At 37.9% G+C, this 20,297-nt stretch overlaps 1 protein-coding gene across 1 annotated transcript in view; it reads left to right on the top strand.

Annotated features, from left to right (window-relative positions):
- Nucleotides 1-20,297, top strand: part of LOC115760867 (inactive serine protease scarface) — an 84,868-nt gene that overhangs the window by 29,282 nt on the left and 35,289 nt on the right. Inside the window, exon 2 of the mRNA XM_030702423.1 lies at nt 4,491-4,645. The gene's annotated coding sequence lies outside the window, so the exon portion shown is untranslated. The remainder of the gene's footprint in view (nt 1-4,490; nt 4,646-20,297) is intronic.

Here is a 20,297-nt window from a genome sequence, read left to right on the forward strand (position 1 = left end):
AAATAAATTGCCACAGGCCTGAGAGTTGAGAGGCGAGAGACATGGCCGCTACCCGTTGTGACCGGGGGCGGTATTCCATGCCGAACAACAATTTCGGGGATGTTTTCTTCAATGTGGCACACAAAACGAAACTAAGTTACATAAAAGCGAACTCTGAAAATCAATAAATATTGTGGCAAAAATGTCTATCAAAGCGAAATACTTGGAATAATTTTTGTGAAAGACAAAAGTGTCTAATGAATTTATTTGGTTGACAATCGTTAGCACAAACTCCCCCCCTGCTGGCATTTGTACAAGCTTGATCCTGTCTTACCAGACTGCTTTTGAGTACATTTCGAATACTCACATTTCTGGGCACTTTTCATGCACGAACTGCAAAATGCGTTCGAGTGCAACGAAAAACAATTAAAACGAAATCAATTTTCCAGCGACGGCCATGAAAAAAATGAGCAGGAAATGCCATAGAAACAGGCACACAGTCGCAGATACAGCTACAAATACATCCATATATTTCAAGTACTTGATGCCGTTAAGTTATCAGCGCCCAAGCGGCAACCATAAATGCGGTAGGGAGCCTGGGAGGGGATCGTTGTCCCACGTTAAGGTTGAACATGAAATGTCCATAAGCGAAGCATAAAACACTTGTGTGTGCGTGTGTGTTCGAGCTCTGAGATTTGGCCTTGGCTGGGCATACCCTAGCTAAAAGGGTATTAACAATTTGTCACCAACTATGCCAGGCAGGCATATTTTAGGAGATAAGACTGTTAATAAGAAGCAAGACCTGTAGGTCCTTTGTGCATGCAGCTTTATATGGCTTTATATATTCAATATAAAAATGTTTCTTAATAAATAAACCGGCTAGAACAAGTATGTGTATCACAATGCTGAAACGAGTCAATTTATTTGTATGCAGGAAAGGGTATTAAAACTTCGGTATTTCCGCTATATTCACTTTGGTTATCATTTAGTCAGCGAAGCGTTTGAAAACGCGCATAATTAATTGAGCGACTCTTTGGTAAAAGGAAAACGGGAAAAAAAACCTCGGGAAATTCAACTCCGCCACGAACAATTGCACACAAATTCGAACAGTTGTTGTGCCTATGTGTGTGTATGTGTGTGGGTTTCTGATAAGGCACAAGTTCAAGTGCATTTGGGGTCTGGCCGCAGTTCAAATCGCTTAACAAATTCCAACTAATAGAAATGCATTTTTAAATGAATTTAAAGCGCCGCAGAGTCAACGCAGCTGGGTACCAATTCTGCTGCTGCTTCCTCTTCTCCGCCAGCTCTTCAGTTTTTTCCGTTTTTCCAACTGAAGTGAACTAATCCGCACAGCTTCGCATTTGTCACGTTTTATCAGGCCAGAGGAGGGTTGACTGACGACTCCCCGCTTCGACTTTTACATCAATGAATTTTATTGAAGATATTACATTAGACTTGCGCCTAACTATGCCTCAGTAGCGGGGGCGGAAGGCTGAATGGGGCAGCGTTTCGTGGGAGTGTGTGAAAAATGTTATTATCTCCATATCATCCCCTTTGCATGCAAATCTTCTCGATGCGTTGTTTTTCATCTAATGGAGCTATTGAAAGTGCTTCGTAATTGAAGCCGACAAAGAGACTGCACAATTGCTGCAATACAGTTGTGTTCGAGAAGTTAAAGGGCCTTTCTCATATTTTAAACTAATAAAATCGTGATCTAGTCATTTGACCATATATAAATCTTGAAAGTTTCTATACTTGAATTTAATTTTACTAATAGAACTATGTAAAACATTTGGCTAATTTAAACTACGACTTGAAGCTTTAGGATCACATATGTAGCGGAATTTCGCTGTAAAAATAAAGAGCTTACTCCAAAAACGATATTACCTACGCAAACTAAACTAAAGAGCATTTCCTAGTCTAGTTATAAAACATTTTGCTAATTTAATAAAAAGTTAAAAACCGTTTGGCTTATTTTAGATCACATATAAAGCATTTTTAAGGGTGTTAGCTTGAAATGCCCAAAGGGTTCAGGCGCACTTTTTCTCCATAAATAGGGACTTTACCCCAAAAAAGTCGAGCTTAGTCGAGCTATAATGCAATTAGTTGATTTAATGACAAATAAAATTATATTTAGCTAATTTCAGCACCGACTCTTCGCTTCTAGTTCCCATTATAAGGGTGTTTGCTTGGAATTCCCAAAGGGTTCAAGCGCACTTTTGCTAAAAGGGTTGATTATATTAAAAAGTCATGCGGTAAGATCAATGAGGTGTTTATCTGGATTGATTGCGTGTACTCCAACTCCACCCTGTTTTTTTCATGTACTTTTTCTTGAGTCCTTTCCTTTTTCGCACTTTAAAATCTGTATAGAATATAAAGTTCTTCTTCGGCAAACTCTTGAATAGCCAGCTTTATACATGCTGTTGTCAAGTGCAATTAATATTGTAACCACATTTGATGATGACAGCTTTGCCAACTTGTTGCACACACGCACACACAGAGGCACACACACGATGGCAACCACAAGGAATGAGCTCAATTTGAAATTCTTGACACATTTCAAATGTGCTAGAGCAAACGCATAAACCAAGCCTACCGGCCAGACCAACCGCAACTGGCCAGCTGCAAAAGGGTCTCTTTTGCTGTCTCATATTGCCACAATCCCAACTCGAACTCGAAACAGAATCCAAGCCCAATCATAATATGTGCATTGTTCCATGGTGGCAAATGAATTTGCAGCTCATATTGCGACGTCCTGTGGGAGAGGGGCAAGAGCAAAGCAAAACTCGATTTTTATTAGTGTCAATGCAGAAAACAGCAGACCCAAAGGAGCTATTCTATTGACCATATAACATATATCTATGTGTGTGTAATAAGTATCTGTGTGTATGTTGGTGTGTGTATCTTCATTTATTGCCCAGGCAACTGGATGCGGGCTGTGCTGCCAATCCCAGGATAGTTCCCTGCCATTATTTTTCATACGTATTGATAAAAGCAAACAGCACACAAATACATAGACACACACACACACCCATATATATATGCTCACATGTGGTCCTATATTGCATTATTATGATGTGCTCTTGTCTATCGACAGTCTGTGCCCCATTCCCGTCGACCAAACATCAGCATTAAAATCAGCCAAGCGCGAATCATCATCTGAACCCATCAGCAGACACTGGGCAGGGGGCAAATAAAGCAGCACTCTATATAAATTAGCGCTTTATTGAATTTTGCGGCTTGGGTGGGGTATTTGGGGGTAAAGTTCAACAACTGTTGCTTTTAGTTGAATAAAATTCCAAACTAAACTTAAAATTCGATTAAATGCGCTGTCTGTAAAGTTAGTTAAATATTGCCGATGCTTGCGTAAAGTTTCTCTAGCTTAAATCAAATGTCGGTTCAATACAATTTCAGCATCAATTTGCAATTTTCAACAGTTGTCCGAGTAGAACGAAACGCGCTGTGCATAAACAAGGGTTGGCTTTGTCATGCGTGCTTGACTCCTTGAATACCCTATATACGGGCATATTAACTGAGCTGTGAAACAGGCGGCGATACGATGATAACAGATGATAATAAAAATTAATGAAAAATTCGATTTCTACAGCAACTGCATTTGGAATTTATTTAACTCTTGCACTAAATAAAGTAATTAAATTTTCTTAAAGGAATAATTTAAGTAATTTTGTAAGAAGCTCAATACTTATGATTAATTATGTAACAGCTTAAGCTCCAAAGAGTTGTGTTTTTGATTAAGAATTAATAACTGCAGATTTTATTGAATTATTATAAATAGAGCATATAGAGCATATCTGCCTGAGTTATCTATCTAATTTTTATGATAAAATTCCTAATTATTTACTAAAAAAAAGCCTTGAATAAATTGCAATTGTAGAGCATTTACCAGTTCGTAGTTCTAATAGCCGCATTTTGCACATTTTTTATGCCCTGCACTTAACAATTTGCCACAGCGTCGCGACAAAGGCAAAGGAAATTTCGCATTTGTGATTTTCTTTTTGTGTTTATGTCGTTTTTTTTTTCGACTACCCCCTTTTTTTTATTTTGTATTTTTTTTATTCGGGGTAGCCCGTATAATAGGCCGTCGTCGCGTGCTAATGTGATTTGGCTATTAATTTTGCACAGGCTGCCGTCTAAGCCTTGGCAAATTGAATTGAGTTTCGCTTAACGCAGGGCTCCCAAGTCTGCGATGGTGTCTTGCAAAGGGCAGACAGGATGCGGCGGCATTGGTTTCCTTTATCAGTACCCAGCCCGCCCCTTCTCCCCCTCTCATGTAACCAGTCTTCAGCTAGTCGCAGCTCTTAAATTGTGGACTGTAAAACTGATAAATTTAAAATCAATAGCTGGGCGGGGAGCATGGAGTGTGGTTTTTTACTTTTACGACACTCGAGTTCCGTCTGCTGTTTGTCTTTGGGCCCGTCTTGGGTTAGGGGTATTCCCCAAACGCTGCCTTGCCAGACATTTCGGCTAATTTATTGTGTTATCTTTTCTAGCGCTCCGCCGTTCTCTGCCGTTCCTCTGGGTGCACTCTTGTCGGTCCCACGAAAATAGACGCCGACAAAAAGGCGATAAACGATAAACGAATATAAATTGCTTCGCTCCGAGCAGGCAAGTGGCCAGCCAAATGGGATTCAACTCGGATCTAAAGGTACTTTTATATCAATTAAATTTTTAAAGAGAATTTTCAATGTTATTTTCGCTTTGTGCGACATATAAAAAATGATGCTGCAAAGTGCAGAACAATGCGAAAACAAGCTGTAGATTTGGAGTTTAGGTTATTCGACTAGAAAATACCCTGTCTACAAGAGGTTCCTTTGCTGTAGGGAATATATATTTGCAAAAAAGCAAAGAATCGTATTAGCTGAATAATATGCTTTTATAAGGGTTTGCGTTACACATTCCATGACAAAATTATAATACCCTATATAAGAGAATAAAAACAGAGCTGTTTTAATTTAACTTTTTATGCTTCATAGTCTTACACAGTCTCAACTACATGATACTCTTTTGAGTCCATTTATAGGGTATAAAAAAAGTGTATTGTTCGCAAAAAAAAAAAAAAACTCGCCCATTTTTCACATGACTCAACTGTTTAGCTGGCAAACATAATGCCAAATTGTAACAATTGAGTTGGGTTGTTGCCTTGGTGAAAATGCAGCTAAAATTGATTTTTAACTCTATTGTGCACTGGACCCGCAACACAATGATAAATGGACGGGCAGGTGTATGTGTTTAAATGCTGGGGGTGTGCGTATCTGTGCGTATCTATATCTGAGACTCTGTATCCGACCCCGCCTGCTGTGCAACGAAATGTGGCATGTAGGCAGTGCATTTGCCAACGGGCGCAGCTGCAATCCGAACCGAAACTGAAACCTCAAAGGCAGCCTTCGGTTTTGATATATTAATTGGAAGTTGTGCCGCATATAGAGAGAGAGAGCTATCGGTTTGCCAAACAATTTGCCTTGATTATGACGCACATTCGTCAGTTGATTGGGACTCGGATTCATCGTGAGGTGGGTGGCTGGCTACGATATGTGGTATATATGTATATATTTATATAGATATGTATATCTGCCCCCTTGGGCGCAGTTTTTGTTTGTTCAAGGCGCTGGCTGTTGACACTAACCCAAACCAAAGCAGCTGATAACGTGGCGCCGGCACGTGACCCACTAATGAGCATTTGTGTTGGCGTTTGAAGCCAGCGGCTTCGGGTCCGGGGTCATGCAAATAGCTAAGCCGCGCACTTTCCTGGAAGCTCGCTGTGTGGCAGCAACTGGCTCATAAAAAAGTCATTTACTTGGCTCCGTCTTCCAGCTCGTTCAAGCCATAAACTATATTCATTAAAAATTGTCTAGAATTTCGAGAGCAGTTTTAAAGTCAGGTAGCAAAGTGTTGCCGGAAATTTTTGGTTTTTCGGCATAATTAGATGCCGAGCACAGACTCAAGATTTATGTCGGCCCTCGATACAACAATTGTGCGGCATTTGCCTTCAAGAGACGCTTTGTGCGGTCGCCTGACGCACTATTTTCTTCTGCTTCTTCATCTTATTTTGTTCTAGCCGGAAATTGTAAAACTTGTTCGTAAGTCAAAGAGCAAAAAGGTTGCCAGATACCATGTTTAGATCTTGAACATATTATTCAATTGCAACTTCGCAATTTGTGAACAGATTTATGTCGTTTTTCACAGCTCTCAGCTCAATGCCTGGGAAAATTGTTGGTTCCTTGGCAACTTTTCTAATTAAAGTACGTAAATCAGTCGTCAACCGCGGCCTCTCTTTTCCTGCTGCATCTTCAATTGGGGGTTGGTTTTCGGTTGGCTCTCTTAATTAACGACCAATGTGACAATTTCACTGCTTAGCGGACAATGAGCAATGAATTTCAATTAAAAAAGTAGACGCTGCCTCAGCTGGAAAATATTGCAATTAAAATATTCATATTCAGGCTGGAGCATAAAGCGTGGAAATGGTGGAAGTGCTGCCCAACCTAGTTGGTCAATAACCCACCAACGCGAAAAATAATAATTTTTTCGCTGTATGCAAAAGCAAAAATAAATATTAAAAAAATTCAGTAAAAGTAAAAGTAAACAGCTACGGAGAGAGTTTTGCTTAGCAAGTCGAGCACGCGATACCCTTGTGGGCAAACGATAAAAATGTGTGAAAACCAAATTTACATATTTGTTATTGCTACATAGATAATTTGGCTTTAAGCAGAAACTAATATATTTAAATTTTAACATTAAAGACTCGTAAATATTTAAAATAATAAATTATAAAAAGACATTACGAAATCTTTCCTAGCGTACATTAACGCCTTTAAATTTGGAGGGATAAGAACAGCGAGTATCATAAAATAAAAAAAAAGGTTCTGGGCAACATATTTTTCTGAGTAATATATTGTAGAAGAAACTAATAATTATGTGATAATGCGGGTCAAAGGTTAAATTAACGAAATCGAAGTTTTATTCTCGGCTTAAGGATTCTTACCACAAGGCTTACATGAGCGGAAACATTTGATATGGATTTATGGTTTCCTTATTCCATTCATTTTTAAATAGATAATAGTTCAAGATAGTACGTGCTGAATAACATTTTTCACATATTGACCTTACAATATATTTTTGAATATGTTGCACATTTCTTGCCATAAACATATTACCCTCTGCCCTGGGGTAGTGTATGCGCAAACAAAAAAGTGAAAGTAAAAAGTAATACAAACAATAGTCACCCCATTTTGTTTTGTATACGACGCCTTCCTGCGTTTGCCCTCCATTTACACGGTTGAGTGTGTCTACTCGAAATTGTACTTGAAATGTTCTGCAAAAAAACAACACAAATATTTGTGCAAATATTTACAGACGGGGTGTGCTTGGGTTAGGGGGCATGCAGGGCACAATATCTTCCACACTCCCCATTTTCAGACATACCTTAATGATTTGTCAATAGTCGCATGTGCCAGTGGCATTTAGATTGCTTGAATTCTCATGTTTATGAATGTGTAAGCGTATTACCAAGTACTTAGCCCACCATATAAAGCCCCCCAAACCGAATCCTCATAGTTCCTCGGACATTGCGTTCATATTTGATGAGTGTGTGTGTGTGTGTGTGTGCGCATATTCCCCTTATTCGCACGTCTTATCGGCATCTCTGACAGCCATGTGGTGCACACTGCGATTGCGTCTTATATTCCCCTCTCCGGGCGAAAATACACCAAGTACTTTGGCCGCATATGGACATCGCTCGGAAAGTGTGCCAAATGTATCGATATGAGACGTGTGTGTTCGCAGCTCCTTGGCCTTTGTTTATTTATTTTCAAGGCAGCAAGCAGCAGATGCTCACTTGAAGGAGAGCCGGGCCCTAAAATGCATAACTACATGCAACAACAAGGAGTCCGCGCAGGAGTAGAATTTACATTGTGTATAAACCAGCTGACATGCTGCTGCTGCAACTCATTTATGAGCCTTTGGTAAGCGTTGTTAAGCGTTGTCTTTTGGCATTTTGACAGCTGTCACGCAATTGTTATGCTTATTAGCTTAGCCATTTAACATACTCTGACACATCCTTACAATGTACACTTTGGGCATCTGGGCTTAGCTCCAGACAAATGTTTTTGCATTAAACATTTTCCTTACACGTTCAAAAACCATTTTGGCCTGTCTCCTCAGTCCTTGTTCTTGACTTTTGGCGAACAGTATCTGTTGCCATGAAACTCTCGTTTAACTCTTTTTCTAAAGAACTAATTCTGGTTTTTCTAAATTATATTGGCGCTTTTTATAAATTTTACCTATAGACATAGCTTAAAATTTCCCACCTCCATAACTCGGTCAAATCTCATCCGATTTCCACGAGGCTTGGAACTTTTTCCATTGTTTTGCCTCTAAATCAATTGGGCATCCAAATCTGCCAACATGATTTCTAGTCAAAATTCATGCAAAAATGGGACCCTCAAATATCCCATACAGACACAGTTCATTATTAAAAACATGTTAATTTAATAAAAGTATTGCAGCATTTTTGGCTTCGCATGTTAAATGAGATGTTTTTTACGAATCTGCCGTAAAGTATGCATAAATTTTGTGAAGATCTTCAGCTGTGAATTTAAGAGAACCAAAATAAGTTAAAACGAGAAAGAAAGGCTATCTTCGGCACACCGAAGATCTAATACCCTTGCATACCCAACCTTTTCATAATGCTTATTGTGCTTTGCCCGTATCTAAGAAGCACAGGGAAAATAGTTAATGCCGAGTTTGGGCAAGATATCTTGAAAAACAAAATGTTTTTTCATACAACAACTTAATTTTCGACCGATCGTTGGCAGCTATATGATATAGTCGTCCGATCCAGCTGGTTTTGACATATGTTCTGTGTGCAACAGAAAGAGGGACTTCTGCAAAATTTCATTAAGATAGCTTTTAAACTGAGAGACTAGTTCGCATAAAAACAGACAGACGGACAGACGGACATGGCTCGATCGACTCGGCTGTTGATGCTGATCAAGAATATATATATACTTTATGGGGTCGGAGATGTCATTTCACGACAAAATTATAATACAACCTGCTAGGGTATAAAATGTTTGTGCTAAAAAATTGTAAAAATTTGTTTATTGTTTCCTAAAACAATAAAAAATAGTCAAAGCAAATAAAAGAGTATATAAAAAAATGTAATAAATGACATAAAATACACAAACATACATAAATTATGACATCCACAGCAAATACTTGAGATATTTAATAAACTCATTCAACTGCCAATTTACGCAGCAAACAAGCAACAATTAATATTAATAATTGATGGCTATTGACACTGCGCTCCCATTAGCTGCTTCATGTTGGGGCAAAATATATAAAAAAAAATATATAAAAATAAAATCATAACATTACATTGCGCAGCTCAATTATTCTTGCAACATTGTAGCAACAACAATAATAAACGCACACAAAAGCGGTTAAAAACCAATTTCCGCTAAAAACGAAATAAGAAAAACTCACGTTTGGTTTAAAAACTTTAAAGAAAAGTGGTCAAGTGGACGCAGATGAATGCGAGGTCAATTATGCTCGCAATTGGTAGCATCGCCGCGCAAACATGTCCAAGTACAAGAAAAGGGCGAAGCACCAGCAACAAGCACATTAACATTTAGATTAACATTAACATTAGCAGGCGAACAGGCCCTCTGGCTGTACGCATTTAGGCAGAGATTAACAGTTGGTAGACCCCGGTTGGAAAAGAGCAATTAACACGTTGAGGTCAAGTCGTGCTGGCCAACGGGGCCCAATTACAATGAGTACCATTGCGCTACAAAAACTCAATATATATATATATATATATATAAGTATTATCATATTTCTTGTGATGTCATGTGTTTTTTGGTTTGGTGTTTTGGTTCCTGTTTCGCATGGGTCTCATCTGCTGCTCAGCGAGCTGCGCACTTGTTAAACTATTTGCTGTCTGACACTGAGATTTGTCTCAGGCCGACAGCTCTTTTGTTCTTTTTTTGTCCAAACAGGCAATCGGAAGTATAACGCAACAAGAATTTTGATGAAGTTGAAGCCCACCGAGAAATATTTACTTACGTTTAAAGGGAACTATCTATTTTTGGCATTCTCAAGTGCCCTAGAAGTCAACTTAACTTCGCTTCATTTTTGTTTTTGGTATTTTTTGTTTTACTGTGTGAGCAAAATAATTTGGTTTACTCATCTGTTTGCATAAGACACAGCGACACGAGCCGAATGTGAAAAAAGCTATAAGCGAGATATTCCTTAAGGTGCAAATTGGCAATAAAGAACAAGGGAAGAAGAATAAGTATGCCTTAAGCTGTAACGAATAAATGGTATATAAATAGTCAAGCTTTGGTCTAATTAATATGTTTTAAGCTGTTAGGAATATAAGGAATATAGTATAAATAGTTTAGCGTCGAGCTTTATTAATCAAGCTTAAGAAACTTTTAAAGCCTTTTTCAGCCTTTTGTCGTAGTGTTGATTAATGCGTGAATATTATTTTAAGAGCTAAGTCAAACTCAAAGCTCATTGCTTAAGTAATATCATAGAATTAGAAGAGAAATTTGATTGACTTATTATGTTAAGCTTTCATAAACTTTCATAAACCACAGTTCCACAGTTGCCTTTAGTAAATATGAAAAGAGTATTGTCTCATGTCAGAGTATTATCTCGGTCCGATTAATCCTTATAAAGCTTTAATCAGCTTTCAAAAATCATTTATGCTCTTCATTTTCCTTTAGTAAATTTGTAAAGCGTTTCATCTCCGGACGTGCAATCTTCTTTTCTCCAATGTTTACTCTAGAACAGATTGATTAATCTCTATAAAGCTTTAATATAATTTCAAGAATATTTTCTGCACATTTTCAGTTCGTTTAATCAATATAAAAAGCTGTTTGCTAAGATAACTTTTTATAGGCTTCATTAGGATCTCCTCACACGCAAACTTCTTTGCGCCATTTTCGGCTTGTGTCATTTGAATATTCGGTAATATTTTGTTTTAACTTTGACTAATTTGCTCTGGTTTTTTTTTGTTTTTTTTGGTTACGCGTTAATCGTCGGCTGTTTGTCTAAATTAATTTTTGGGACAGGTCACAAGCTGGGCTGAAGCTCAAAACTCATTTAAATGAATTCAATAAAAATATATACTTATGTACGTATTGTTATATAAATACGCTGCAGACGAGATGTTGATGTAAAAATAAGACAACACTTTCACCATAAATTAGTCGATCGGCGTATTTGTAGCTTGATTTAATAAATATTTATAGTTGATTATGGATATCGATATTCGCGGATTGATGGATAAGGTACACAGAAAATGCAATCAGAAAGATGCCCGAATATTAATTAAATCGTCTGGTTTAACCAGCCCATGCCAATTCCAAATCCAGCCTCAGTCAACAATTTGCACCTTAACCTGTAGCTGCGAGCTGTTTACATTGTTGGCATTCCAGAGATTTGATATTTGAATATGAAATCTTATGCCCGCCAGCCACATTCATTAGCTAAACAAACTCTCGTATCCCAGTTCGTGCAGGGGGGTTTCCTGTTGCCAGCAACAGCATCATCAGATCTATACTTATTCATAATACTCATTCACTATTCAAACAGCTCAATTTAAAGCAATTTGCGCATCTTAAAGCTATTTCGCTGTGGAGCACAAATTTAAACACTGTAATCGCTTTTAATTGTTTGCTCGACAAGAAATAAATACCATTGAAACAAAATTCAGCAAAAATATACAATTAATAAGAATTATCCAATGAAGATTCTAAAATGACTTGAAGTTACCCCGTTTTCAGCTTGGCAAATTGTATTTGTAAATCTAACATAAATTTAACAACAATATATAAGATTTATATTAAATCATAGTTGGGAATAGGCCAAGGCCAAATAAATATTTTACTTGAAAATCGGTCTAGAAAATTTTTGAATATTTGGACGCAAAAAAATTCAATTCATAAAATATTTCGAAAAAAGTTTGAACTTAAAGAAAAAATGAAGAAAATAACTAATAAAATAAATTAAAATATATTACTAACATTTCTTGATAAGGCATGAAACAAGGAGAAAGCCAGAAATTTTCCATAGACCTTAGATTTATTTATGAGCTAGATATTCGAACTGGATTATTATACCCTAATTAAGTGCATGCTTGTTGGCAACAGGGTATCCCAAGAAATGACAACAATGCTGGCTAGATCATTATCACTGAGATTATTTATACGACTTTGTATCATTAGATGGCCAAAACGTAATGTACTTAACTGCAAAAAAAAGGAAGAAGATGAGTAGAGAAAAAAATAACGCCAAAGTCTTGCACTTAACATTGGCAAGCTGTTAATTGCTCGGCCTTTGGCAGCGAGACTTAAGAACGCAAAAGGTCAGCTTTATAAATAGTTATAATACAATTACCAATTATAAACAAATATTCGAAATAAACGCTTGATTAACGTCAAGTTCAAGTTAAATAATTAGTAAACAATGCGTAACGTGCAAAAATGATTATTTATGGCTTTTGTCTTTAAGCCGGAATTGCAGCTGTGGGCGTTTGTGGCTCTTAGCCAAAAATCAAATGAGCAAATGAGCAAATGATATTCGATATTTGCGATATGTAATTTGCGATTTGTGCAGATGAAACCCATTAATTTACCAGCCAGATGTTAACGCATTTGCTTAACACACACGGCTGCCGCTTCTGCTGCTGCTGCTGCCCAGTTTTAATTGATTACTGACAACCGAAACGGTGCATGTTAATCGTTAATTTGGCGCCACTGAAGCCACCGACAAACGTGCTGTGCGTGTCCTTGCCAGTTGGCCAAGTTCGTTAAACCGCAAGTGAAACGCAATTAAGTCATAAAATCAAATCGTCATAAAATCAAATCAAAGCCAACTGAAAATGTTACCATTAAAATGCGTGCGCAGACTTCGTGGGCAGTCTGCAGCCGGAAATTATCAGAGAAAAAACTATAATATTTAATATAACAAAACAAAAAAGAAGCTAATTTCGCCTGTTGAAATCAACAACTATTTTGTAATATTTATTAGCTACTGCTGCTGCTGCTGCTGCTGCTGCTAGACCCCGCCCCCGCCACGCAGGTCAATAAATACAAATGTAGTTAACTCTTGCTGAAGGGCCTTGCGCTGCACACACGGCGTATGCGCAATCTTGTAGAAATATTTTACTTGCCGCTGGCGATTCGTATTTAGGTCTTTTATCCATTCGCTTAAAAAGGCCAATGCAAGCGGGTTTACTGAGCTTCGGATTCAAAATTACCTGCTCAATCTCTGACCGAGGCAGCTACACAAAATATGTTGCAAATAATACGCATAATTAACAAATGATAGTCTGGACTGAAGTCCACTAAATGAAGGGGGCGTTACCTGCCTGACAGACAGACGCCATGTAAATACCACAGCAAAATTGAAAACCTCAAACGAAAACAACAATAAATTTCGAATGCATACCAAAGTATTGCCAAATGCAAGACTCTGAAATACCAGTACCCAGAAAAATACCACATATATTGCAGTCAATTAATACAAAAGTCTTAAGATTATATTTTATTATAATATTAATATATTTATTTCAGTTTGTGTATATTTAATATCCTAAATATCCCTTAAAATATTCTGCAAAAGCGTGAATTCCGAACGTTTTCGTTTTGCTGATCCATCGAATTAATTTCACTTTTTCGATTATGCGTTTTGTCTCATTTCGAAACTTTGTTTCCGTAAATTTTGAACGAACTCTCAACTGTTAATAGGCCTAAAAGATTTTGCAATATGCCTATTGATAGCATATGTACTGGTAACAACTAAAGATCTACAACCTGTCAGCATAATAGGTTTATTTAGGCAGATGACAGATGATACAGCTTATTATAAAACTTAAAACGATCTGCGTGCTGTATTTAAAGCAACTACTCAAGTGTTTTGGGTGCTTTGAAAACTTGAAAAATGTTGGCGTGCGCATAGATTTCCTCTCAATCATATGTTTTCAATTGAAAATATGACTAAATAGATTTCACGACATCATAATGGGTCAAGTCATGGCCTAAGCGTGTCAGGTCAACAGCCTGAAAGCGGTCAAAAATTAACCTAACCTAGCCTTGACGTAAACATTTAGTTTATGGTCCAACACTTTAATTTCAAAGTGACCTTTAAAAACATTAATTAGTTTGGCTGGCACACGACTTTAATTATTGAACTTGATATTGTTTATGTTTTCGCTTTATATGAAACCTATATTTAACATTTTCTGATGCTATAAGAGCTGATGAATTATAATTTACAGTAATTGCTTGATTTAAATGCAGTCTATATTTGATTTTCGCTAGACTAAATGGAATTTCAGCTTGATCTTAATTTCATTTTTTCTAAATTTAGTTTAATAATAGCTCAGGCGCAGCCAACTTAACGCTTGCAAGTGTTGCCAGATCGAGCAGAAGTTCAAATTGCCAATTTAAACGAGCTCGAAGGGGATAAATTAGTATTGCCAGATAAATTTTAAATATTTATCTACATTTTTAAAATGAAATAATCAAAATAATTCATGAAAAAAATATATAAATATAAATGTTGTGAATTGTCATTTGTGATATGCCCGGTTTTGTATGCCGGTGCCGGGTATTACCTAAAACCGAAATTGAAAAAATCAAGTGCAGCGCTCGAATGTCAAAAACCAAATTCGAAGGTCAGCGCCGTGGCATGCAACAATTTGGTGGCGTTGCTCGATTGGACATGCTGCAGTAGAGCGTCCGCCTGTTTGCCAGTTACCTATGTTGCTGTTGCTGCTGCTGCGGCTGCTGCTGCTGCTGTTGTTGTTGCCCGGCGGCGCATTTTATTTCTTCATTATGTACGAAACAATAAAATTTAATTGAACGTTAAATTTAAAACGTAGCACGAGTCGGCGGCAGCGGCAACCGCTGCGACTAAAAAGGAGCAAATTAACTCATTGTTGCAAAAAGTTATGCAAATGGGGCGTAAGGTGCCGAGCAAATTAAAATGGCATTAAAATTTATATGCCAATAAAAATAAAAATCTGAAAAAATCAAAGAATACAAAAAAAAAAAATAAATAAAATATGACAAAAGGAGAGCAGAGTGCGGTAAAAGTGTCGATTGGTTGTATATAAAATGCTCGTTAATTTATGTGGGCGTAATTTATTTTTATATTTTGTATTTTTTTTTTGCCTTACAATGGAACCTACAGCTCATGCATATGCAAGAGGCATACAAAACTGTTGCCATATACTATGTAAATTCATTATGCTGTGGGAATATCCGAGGGAAGCTTTAAAGAATAACTGCTGAGCAGGTGCTTAAAGCGGATACTTTGACATGTATGAAGATATATTCAATGCAGAGGCTTTTACTAGTGAATGCAGAGAACGTCTGACTTCTATTTGAACCGAATCGCCTTTCTATGCGATTTTCAGTATTTAAAAGAACTTTTTCTCGCCCTACCCTACGACTCTATCTGATGCCCTAAAATAAGTAAATATATACCACAATGCCTAAAAATACATTTTCCACAATCATCATAGAGATACTCACTGAATCTTTACAAGGTTCAAGAATCCCCCTCCTTAAAAAGAGAACTACTCTGATCTATCATAATGTGAATAATAATATGTTACTCGCATGTAATGGGCATCACCTCACATGTATATCAAATAAAGTATTTATAATAGTTGCTGACAATTACATGTTCATGGATAAACTCAATATGGGAAACGTCTTGGAAACGTTTTTCAACATCCAAATATAACTTAGGTATACTGCACAATTACAAAAGAGACCTTCAGCGTCGAAATATTAATTACCCACAGAGCTTTACAGGGTTAGAGCAACAAGTGTGAACGCTCCAAAAAGTGCAGCGTTGAAAAACATAATAGAAGAAGAGCATACCATGATCTATTATAATATGATATATGCTGTGATTATCGAACATAAAACTAATATGCTGACAGTTAAGTGGAAATTAATGAATGCTGCGTCTCAATGCGTTTTGTGCCTTTTGTTGGCGCTCTTCAATAAACATTTATGCACACACAAATATATATATATATATATATATATATATATATATACAGATGTGTATATATATATAACTGATGTATTTGTGTGGAGTCTTTGGCGAGTCATCGAACCGCTGTAGTTGTATTATTTATGCATCTGCTGTTGCTTACAATAAACATCAAGAACTGATGACTTCAATCAACCGACAAAACTGTCTATTTGGCGTATCTTGTGTAGGTTGTGTGTGCGTACGTATGTGTGTGTGTGTGTGTGTGTGTGTGTGTGTGTGTGTGCATCTCAGCGCTGATTCACGTTGACCTTCTTTGGACTTTTTGGTCTGACTATGTATATCTTGACTCAGATGAGATACATTTTACACATTTTGTTGGTAATGAATTGAGCCACCAAAGTCACTCGAATTAGCACAAAATTAGCTAAAAAGCATTTTAGTTGCTCTCCTCATTTTATTCATAGTCACAGACAATTTACATCGGACAACGAAAGCCCCCCACAATCGCTCATAAATTCTAGTTTTATCTACCAACCGCAGCAACAAGTTTCTGGCCACATTTATTGTTTTGTTTTGTCTGCCTCTTGATGTTGTTGTTGCTAGTAAAAACCCGAAATTCACATCCGCCTACAGAAGCGTTGCCAGGTGGAATCTGTGCTACGAGCCGAGCTAAGCTTCACATAGCTCATCACCTAATCGCATGCGAAATTAGAGCATTTTGAAGTGGGGAATTTTCGATGTTCGATTTTGAATTAACAAATTCTAATGCTAGGCTATATGAAACACAAGTGTTTACGGCTGACAAATGCCCTAGAAATGTATTAATTTCAATTTATTAAAGCCATCTAATATTTAATTTCATTATATTATTATTACCAGTCATTTATATAGTTTATTTTCAGCTAATATTTAATTTATTTTTATGTAAATATATATATATAAATATATTATATAGGTACGTTTCCTTAGCATTTTCATCTGATTTCATTTTTTATAATTCCCAAATGGCTTAAGCGAGCTAGTTTTTTGGTTAACATAAGATAATGTTTTTCTACAATCTCTCAGTAGTATTAGTAGTATATTAGTATCGGGAGTCGGGAGCTCCCGACTAGAGCCTCTTGTTTATTTTATCATTAGCTTATTTATAAATATATTTGTCAAATGTAAACAAAAAGTAAGTATTTAATTAGGGATTATAGATCCCTAATTAGTTTAATCGCTTGCGCTGCAAAACAAAACATTGCATAAGTAAATAAGTGATCCAGCTTAATATTACTCTTTTAACTCTGTATTAAAGCTTCGAATCGACCTCATTATAACAACCTGGCTGCTGGGCATAACCAGATGTTTGCTTTGTGTGCGGCTCAGCAATTTTCTAATGAGTTTGTTCACACACAGGTTGCGCCCCATTGGATCGTAGGCCGTGTCGTCGCCTTTGGGCCTAGCTGTGGTTGCGCAGGCGCCATTTAAATTGAGTGTGGGGTGTGGGCTGGCAGCTGGGGGCCAGGGGCATTCATTATAGTTACAGCAGCTGCAACCACTGGCCGACTGCCTGTAATTATCAAGCAGCCGAATATCATTTTAATTGTCTGAAGTCTGCCCAGAGCCGGCCGTTGTGCACTATGATGGTAGGCTTTGGGGGGCAGAGTGCCAGCTGACCATTTGCCATTTTGCATGTGCAATTAACACCGTCGTACAATGCGTGCAATGTGCAAGACCTGTCCAGACCTCAAAGCCCCAAACGCTGCTGATGATGCTTAACCCAGGCTGACGCATTGACGTGCAGCTGTCTGTGCGGGGTCTGTGCCGAGTCGCTCTGTCCAGAGTCTGTCTGTTCGTCGGTCGGTCTGTCAGTACTTGTCAAATAGTTGCATAGAGCTCTATTCGTGATGGTGTCTTGGTAAACGCCTTCTCCTAAGTCGTAAGACCAAGACGAATCTGTGGCGCACTGTGCCGCGTCTTTTGTTCTACGTAAAACTCTTTCATAATGCTCCATTAAATTTTATGCTTTCATAGATCAAGATGAACAAATAAATTTGAGACCATGTGACGAGTTGTTGTTGCTGCTGCTGCTTTAGAGTTTGTGCAGTATTTCTTTTGTTGCTGGAAGGTCTGCGATCGCTGCCCAACCAGCCGTTGAAATGAACTTGAGCCCAAGCCCAAGCCACATCAGTTTTTGGGCTCTGCCGTTTGTTGGGTTTCGTTTGCCTCGTTTGGTTTGGTTTGGCTTTGGTCCATGGTTTATATGTTGGCCCAGTTTCGATGCGATGCGCCCCAGCTAAAGAGGTTTAAGCCATTCTGAACGGAAGCGCTTTGTTTAACGCGCCTCAGACATTGCAATTTTTCTTTGCCCACTTTTTGGCTATGTGGGCTCAGGCCGCTGCACAGTGGGCCGAGGCGCAAGTCGAGGAATCATATCATATATTTTTTTAAACATTTTTCAAAAATTGATTCATCATTTAGAGTACTCTGGAATATATATAGAACTTAAATACGATTTAATTGTGTTCTTAGAAATTCCATTCCTCCAGTTTGATCCTTCGCACCACTGTGCTCTGAGGTCTCTGAGGTCTTTTTGGGGTCTTATAGCACTCGGTTCACATTTGGCTTTTGCCGTTTTGTTTATCGGAAGCGGTCGACGTCGTCGTTGTCGTTGTTGTCGTTTGGTTGGGCAACTGTTACCAAATAACTGGAATCATATGGATTTATGATAGAACCGTCTTATGTGCTGACTCCCGCCGAGTGGCCATATCATTACCCATAAAGATGCCAGTCCTTTCTAATTGGCTGCTCCGACAGTCGAAGGACGGTTGAGAATTTTTATTATGATTATATTTTTTCGTATTTTGCATTTCGCATTTTGCATTGTCTTCAATTAGCTCAACCATCAGCAAAATTTAAGATCTTATTATGCGCCTTAATTAGTTCATAAAGCTTAGCTTGAAGTTATGATAGCTGGGTGTGGATTTGGATTAATATTTATATAGCAGCTCGTAATTTATAATTATGCGAACGACTTGGCCGGATATTGAGTCAGAATATGAGATAAACTTTAACAGCGGAGTCGAGCGAACGTATTTTACGGTCAAGTGTGAATATGCTGGCACTCGGAGTTGACGTCAGAGTGTTCGTGGATCCGTGGCATTCCTCGAGCTGATTCAATAAGTTCCATTGCTTATGGCTTTATTTTGTTGTCTGCAGCGCGACATTGTCCACTTCATTTGCTGGCCGCCGATAATCTTTGTTTCGCTACAATTTTGTGTTTCATTTCACTTTTGTTTGTTTTATTTGTTTTTGTTGCTGTTGCTGTTGTGAGCAGGAGGCGTCAAGGTCGGACGTGACATGCACAGCAACTCGAGCGCCACTCAGCACCAACGGCGGCGGCGACAGAGGCAGAGTCACCGGCGTCTGCGCATCAACGTGAGCCACCACAGTCAGCACCAGCAGACGTCAGATCAGTGAGCCAACACGACACCAACTTGAGCAGTCGCCACACGTTGCTTGACCAGCACTTGACCGGGTCGTTTCGCTTGGAGGCTGTGCTGGGCCCAGGCTGAGGTCGTATGGGAAGGCAAATGCAATGCACGCTTTTGCCTCTGGTCTCTGGGCTGAAACGGGATTTGGCTGCAAGTGAATTATTTAGTCACGCCAATGTGCATGTTGCAGGCAAACAACAAACCCGAACCTGATGCCTATCAACAAATTGACCCTCATGTGGCACACAATTATTCAGAGCAATTCATTTCGATCTTTTATTGCATTCCAATAAAAGCAGCTGCACGGCCACCAAAAGCACTTAAGAGCTTTAAGTGTGCTGAGCCTAGTGCTTAAAGCAATTACAAATTTATAAAGCTTTAAGTGCGGCTTTAAATCGAAATTAGGTACAATAGCTATGTATACTTATATATATATATATATATATATATATATATATATATATATATATATATATATATAAATACTTTTTACTTAGCTAAATTCAGTTGGCAATTGACTTATATTTAACTAATTTTGGTTTGCAGTTTATTTTCCATTATGATTAAAGCTTTTTAAATATTAAAGCTTCAGGAGCTGCGCCGCCACATAAACCCATAAGAGCTTTAAGCGTGGGGAAGCTTGTGCTTAAAGCAATGACAACCTTTAAAGGCTTCAAGCACCTTTCTCGAATGAAAATTTTAAAGCTTTTAATAGTTTTTATACCTAACTGAATTTATTTTACATATGACATAGCACAATACCTAAGGCTTATTAAATATTAAAGCTTAGAGCAAGCT

This window comes from Drosophila novamexicana, unplaced genomic scaffold (assembly GCF_003285875.2).
Source record: "Drosophila novamexicana strain 15010-1031.04,08,12 unplaced genomic scaffold, DnovRS2.1 tig00000462-arrow-pilon, whole genome shotgun sequence".
NCBI lineage: Eukaryota > Metazoa > Arthropoda > Insecta > Diptera > Drosophilidae > Drosophila > Drosophila novamexicana.